Consider the following 7,302-nt stretch of genomic DNA (forward strand, 5'->3'; position numbering starts at 1 on the left):
TGTCCACTGACTGTAGATTTACCATCACAAGCCTATCAAAATCTGTCCTTTAAGTGATATGACAATGGGGTAGATTTTAAAAAATACTTTTAACCGCTAATCAACATGTTCCCCCGGTGAATTAGGCCTAGGTGCCCTTTAAAACGTTAGCCAGGAGAGCACTGAGTTCCCTCATGTATTAGTGATGTATCAGGATGACTTCACTCTGATTGTCCTTTACGGTGTGTGTTCCAGCCAACGCAGAGCTGCCGTGCATCATTTAGAAAGCAGCACTGTGCAATACGATAGAGGTATGCTAGCTACGTGCTTCACTTCAAACAACACCAATGCTTCACTCTGCATAGACGGGAGGCAGTTCATAGTTATCCCAGTGTGTGCTCAGTCACATGGCTGTGTGTGTGTGTGTGTGTGTGTGTGTGTGTGTGTGTGTGTGTGTGTGTGTGTGTGTGTGTGTGTGTCTGTGTGTTTGTGTGTGTCTGTGTGTGTTTGTGCGTGTGTGCATGTGTGTGTGTTTGTGGTAAGAAATGAGAGGGAGGGAAGAGGAAAGAGGATGGGAGTAAGTGAGTGATCAAGTGGGCAAAGGCAGAGCGGTAAGGATCAAGAAAAGGACACCAAGAGACAAGAGAGATCGAGAACAGGAGAGTACAACAGAAAGAGAGGAATGAAAGAGAGGAGAGAGATATAGATGAAGAGCAGAGAGATAAAGTGTGAGGTAGAAAAGAAGGCAGGTTATGTTGATAGTTTTCCTATGCGAGACGAATGGTAAAACACTGCAGTGGTAAAGCACGCTTACTAGAGGCCTCGTGTGTCTGTTATTCTGCTTCAGAAAAATTAAGTTGTTTTGTATTTTATACCCCATTTAAAATGCTTAGAGATTAATGATCAACTTAAACTTAACTTCTTATGACGCAATAAAACATCTTCAGCTGAGAGCTGGTGTGACTTGCAGCGCTGCTAGCCCAGGCGCTAATGTTTTCTTCTCCACAGGAAACCGTGAAAGGGCCGGCTCATTGCTAACCGCTAACGGTTTGGGCGGCTGCGTGCACTGACTGGAAGTTTAACAAGTACCTCGAGAGGCCGATTACCATCCAAGTTCTCGGCTCGTGAAAACAACACACACAGCCCGGCCCACACCACCGCACGCACACGCACACACATTTCACTTTCAGTCATGATTCAGACCCAGAAGAAACAACAGAGTGGCCCACACCCCCACTGGAGGAAGTGGAGGGAGGATGCTGCCCGCCTCAGCCTCAGGGTGGCTTGTTCATCTGCCCTTGCGGATCCCCAACTGGGCGGGGGTTAGCCGGAGGACCATGATGAAGAACGGCCCACAGAGTCTAACATTATGTTAAAGTAAGGATAGGCGTGTATTAAAGAGTCTCTCTCCAATGTGGGTCTCTAGTTGTGTTTTCACTTGCGCACACACACACACACACACACACACACACACACACACACACACACATAACCACACTCACACACACACACACACACACACACACACACACACACACACACACACACACACACACACACAACAAAGTCCTTTGATACTTAGGTGCCGTGTTCTGTTCAAGTTAATTTCAAATTTGTATTATTTTTTAATTTCTCTTTGCAGACAGTACGTTTTTCTGTGTGAATGGGATTTCTTACTCTACCTATCAAGTGTGTGTGTCTTTTCCTCGCGAAAAGTCACACACACAGACAATCACACACAGACACACACAAACACACACACACACACACACACACACACAACGGTCTCTCTGCGGAAAAGGGGAAGTTCATTAGGGTGACTGCAGCTAATACACTTTAATATCTCACACTACACTTCAACACTAATCCTCTCCCTCTCCCTATCTTCTCTCTCTCTCTTTCGCTCTCTCTCCTCACACCAAACACCCTCACATCTTCTCCTCTCCCCTCAGCCTCTCTCCCCTCTATAATCCTCACTACTTTCATCTGAATGCGACTCTCCCCCTCCCCCTCTTCCTCCTCCTTCTCCTCCTGCTGCTCCTCCACCTCTTTCTCCTCCTCCTCCCATCCTCAACACCTTCGGGGTTGTTGTGTTTTTGCGACGGAGCCTAAGCATATGATTGTTAATTTATTGTTACTTTTAAATATATTAGACACCTTTTCTACCAATGTATTTTTGATTATTGTTTGTATTGCAACTCCATATTCTCGTGTCACCCCCCCAGCTAAATGGGAACAAATCAATCACTACCAAAGACATTAATATTCATATCCATAATATTTCACAGAGAGTATGATGAGTCTGTCCTCTCCATATCGTATCCTCACCTCTACTAAATCTGTTTTCTTCTCACTCCTCCCTGCCCCTCTCCCTCTCCCTCTCCCTAGCCTTTGCCTCTCTCTCTCTCTCCTCTCTCTCTCTCTCTCTCTCTCTCTCTCTCTCTCCTCCTCTCTCCTCTCTCTCTCTCTCTCTCTCTCTCTCTCTCTCTCTCTCTCTCTCTCTCTCTCTCTCTCTCTCCTCTCTCTCTCTCACTCTCCTCTCTCTTCTCATCATCAGCTCTCTCCTCCTCGCTCTCTCACCCTCCTCTCTCTCTTTATCTAAAGCTCCTTCAGCTCACCCGCTTCCTCTAATCTTCAGAGCGGTGGCGCGAGACTTATATCCCACACACAGACACACACACACACACACACACGTACACACACACACACACACACACACACACAGGTGGGGCTGTCTGGATGTGTGTGGGGATGTCAGTCACGTCTGCCCGGTCTTTAGCCGTCAGTCCTGAGTGACAGCAGCTCTGGTCCATAAACAACCTCCGAGTGACTTCAAACACTCGACAATATGGAGCATGGGAAAACCAGGCCGTGTGTGTGTGTGTGTGTGTGTGTGTGTGTGTGTGTGTGTGTGTGTGTGTGTGTGTGTGTGTGTGTGTGCAAACATATATAAGACAGCAATATGAACAGAAACAACTGGAAATACACACAGCCTAAGTTTCGAGGGTCGGAGCAGAGGGACTGACTACTTTGAAATGATATGGTTCCGTTTTTTGTTTTCAGTCAACTGGCAAAACATTCCGTGCAAACATTGTTAATTCAATGTCTTGACGGGATACAGTGTTTACATCATCATGTCCCTTTTAGAATAAGTCTGCAACATAGCATCATTTGTGTGAATGAGTGTGCGAATGGATTTGCAGCTCTGTTTTCTGCAGCTCCGTGTGTGTTTGTGTGTGTCTATGTGGTTTCTAATGTGCAATTAAATTATTCTCGTCTCCCTAATTAATATGATAAGCAATATTATGACGGCAGCGCGTGTATCCATGACCGCCTAGCAACACACACACACACACACACAGACACACAAACAAACACACATCCCTGATACAGAGTGTAACACCCACAAAATATTACACAGTATGACAGACAATAGACCCCTTTAGTTCTCTCCTGTGTCTTTGTCTGTGTCTTAGTTGAGAAACAGTAAGGTATTGCAACATATGACGAATAAAATAAATCATTTTCTCACCCCCCCCCCCCCCCCCCCCCCCCCTCATCTGCATTCTCTCACCTACATCATCTCTCTCTCTTTGTCTGCCAAGCTTATCTCCAACTTCCTCTTCTATTGCCTCCTCTCCTCTCTCCCCATCTTTTCTGTCTCCATCTCTCCATCTCTCCCCCCTTCTCTCTCTATCTCCATCTTCTCCCTCTCTACCCCTCTTCTCTCTCCCTTACCCCTCTTTATGCTTTGTACCTCGCCCTCTTTTCTTTCTCTCCCTCGGCCTCGTTTCTCCCTCTCCGCCTTTTCTCTCACTCTCCTTCTCCCAATCGTCTCTTCTTCTCCCCTCTTTTCTCACTCCCTCTCCCTCTATTCGATCTCCCTGTCCCTACATTTGACCTCATTCCTCTCCCTCTTTTCTCCCTCCTCCCACTCCCTATATTCTCCCTCCTCCCTCTCCACTCCCTCCCATCCCTCTTTTCTATCTCTCCCTCTCCCTGTCCATATACTCCCCCTCCTCCCTCTCCCTCTTTTCTCTCCCTCCCTCTTTTCTCTCTCCCTCTTTTCTCTCTCTCTCGCTCCCTCTCTCTCCCTCTCCCTATGTTCTCCCTCCTCCCTCTCCCTCTTTTCTCTCCCTCCCTCTTTTCTCTCTCCCTCTTTTCTCTCTCTCTCTCTCTCCCTCCCTCTCCCTATGTTCTCCCTCCTCCCTCTCGCTCTTGCAACAAGTTGTATTACATATGGATTCATTGGCCCCAGCCGTTGTTCTGCTTGGTTAGAGTCTCCTTCATTCATCACTGGAATTATTTCAATTAGTGACAGAGGAAGTGTTCATCGGGCCGAGGACCACACACCATACATGTCCACACAAACAAGACACACGCACACAAATCACTTCAATCTCCACATACACACATTAGTTACTTTTCTTGTTGTTTCTAGTTGTCATGTTTTCTGTGTTGAATGCCTGAACCAGGATGCTACTTCATGGTTAAGGCATGCAATAAAAGGGTAAAAAAAAGGTGAGAACATTGCATAGATAGAGAACCCCTGCCACAACAAGGGGGGTTGTGGAAATAAATCAAATGTTACTTTTAAATATATTTGTAAATGCCTGAAAACTAATTCCACAGCCATTGGGGGGCTAATCAAACCTATTAGGATCGCAAAATAACTGTTTCGGTAGAAATGTTTGTTTTCATATTTGCTTCACCAACTCCTGTCTCTAATTAGCAATGAGCTTCATCAAAACCCCTCATTTGGAAAACAACTAACTAATGTCTTACAAGAGAACAGCTACATGAATTGTTTTGAGGCCCATATATATAAATAAAATATGGTGTCCAAGGTTATCATTAGTATCATCATTATTATTTCTAAAGGAGTTATTTACGCTATTTGAACCATGGTAAATAATACTAGGCCTACTATAGTGCACAGGTTTGGATGGAGTGGGGTCCTGCCTCAATAGTATTCATTTTAAAATATATCTGTATTTGGCCTAATGTTTCATTTTTTATCTCCCCTCTGTCCAACAGAGGGGATTTTAAATCGTTCATAATCTACCATTTAAAATAAACAGTAGTATTTTCAGAAGGATGACTAACTCTAATCAAATCGGGAGGAATATTATGGCATTCAATCACATAAGACGCTATCCTTGTCTGCTTATTAAAAAATAATCCCTTATGTGCAGGCTCTTTGTTCTTGCTGGGCTTGAGGTACAAGGTTAACAAATAAATCCAATCAAATACCAAACAATCTCAAACCCGAGCATTTCATAGATATTTTGCTATTGGAAAAGTCTCTGTTGTTGGTATATAGATTGACCAATGGAGGAGAAAAACACTGAGTGGATTTCGAGGCTTCACATTTAGTTTACTCAGAGAACAAGTGGCACAGGATTCAGAGATGCGCTCTAAAATACATTGTTTACTCAGAAAACAAGTGGAACAGGATTCAAACATGGGATCTAAAATACGTCTGAACAGATTTGCAAGACGAGATGAAAGTAACGCACTAATTATCCCACCTAATACAAATACAAATTGTCATTACAGCATTAGTAAGTCAAACAAGTGCCATTACTAATTGACTCGAGTCATAGATTGCAAAAAACAATGACATCAGCCACCCCTTAAATGGAATCGCTCAGTGGGCGCAGCCGAGGTGAGCCGACACCTTTATTATTATCTTTCTATCAGCCAATCAGGATTGGGCATTCATCAGGAATATCTGCCTGGCAACAAAGTTATTATTGGATTGGTCATGAATGGTTTGAAGAGCAGCAGAAAAAATACACTACGGTGAACACGCCTACCCAAAGATTACTTTACCAGCAGAAGACTTTTCTGATTCATGTTTTGAATCAGAAATAGGTCATTCACGAGGATCGTGCAGATCCACGTGAATGACCTATTTCTGATTCAAAACATCAGATTTCGTCGATAGCTGAAAAGTTGAAGTTTGCCTTGCTGCAATTGGTTGCACTGATCCAAGAAGGGAAATGTATATGAGCGGCATGTTTCCTTCTTCTAATTTGTTCTTTGCTCATCAATGAGATTTGACCACAAGATCCTAACGCATGGATCCACAGTGACCATTATCGACGACTCCTATGAGAGCAGCACTAGCAATGCTTCGACTTTCAATCGTCTCTCCTAACTTTGAGATCAACAACCAGCCGTCCAGCCCAACCTCACTAGCAACCACTAGGTTTCAAACCCACAACCCGCTGGTTCCAAGGGTCAATGATTCACCAACCAACCGAGACTCCGACCAGTCATAAACATAAAAATAAATGTTTGCATTAATAAAAGATATAAAAATGGCTATCTGCTGGGAACATTACCAATGTTTAACCTGGTGCTGGTCCAGACTACCACCTGACACTGCTACTGGTCTACCTGTAATCAACGACAATAAAGATCTTCCAATTCCTTGTGCACCAAGTAACCCTTTGGACCAGGACCGATAACACATGTAATATTATTATTTTTATCGTCGATATGACGGTCGAGAGGCAAACCACTGAACCCCGAACCTCCATAGAAATAACTTTATTAACTGCACATCTCGAGACAAACAGTGTTCAGAATGATCCCAGGAGGGTAAAGCAGGCAATGTGTCGTGTGTAAATTAGGTTTTGGCGAGGTCGCAATAATAAAATGACGAGATTAAGGAGAAAGCAAACTCATACCTCGGCAAGCTTATTTTATTTCGATTTTTGCAAACTGCTGAAAGCTCTGCAGATGCCCGCTACGCCAAAACGTTCTGATCGGTCAGTTTCCAGGCGGGCTTGCTTTATTCTGTTCCGTTGCCGTAATCAGAACTCTGATTTTCCGTCTCTATGGAGACCTCACTGGGCCCGACTGATTGTATGTTGTGTGTCACACCAAGGGCGCCACGTGAGTATTTAACAAGTGAATCCACACATCTTCTACGTCCTCGGACAGCGAACAACACTGTGGGCTGAATGCCTGGAACAGCCTTGTGAGAAGGGGGCTGCTTCCATTTGTTCACCCGAGTAGGGGAACAGAAAACATAAAAGCACACGTTTCAGGATCCTCACTCGTTTAATCTCCTAGCCTTGCACCCCCCTCCCCCCCATCCATTGAGACAGAGTCTCCAACCTGCTCTCTTAGTACCTGACAATCAGCCATGAAGGTCGGGGGGGCTCTCTCTCTCACAAATACACAAACACAGTCAAACATATACACACACAGTCAAACATCCACACACCAACACACATACTGAGTCAACTCAGTATGCCCTGGTATTAGTCTGACAGTTAGTCAGGCCAATAGAATAAGTGCTGGGGATTA

Source organism: Gadus chalcogrammus, chromosome 13 (genome assembly GCF_026213295.1).
Source record: "Gadus chalcogrammus isolate NIFS_2021 chromosome 13, NIFS_Gcha_1.0, whole genome shotgun sequence".
Classification (NCBI taxonomy): Eukaryota; Metazoa; Chordata; class Actinopteri; order Gadiformes; family Gadidae; genus Gadus; species Gadus chalcogrammus.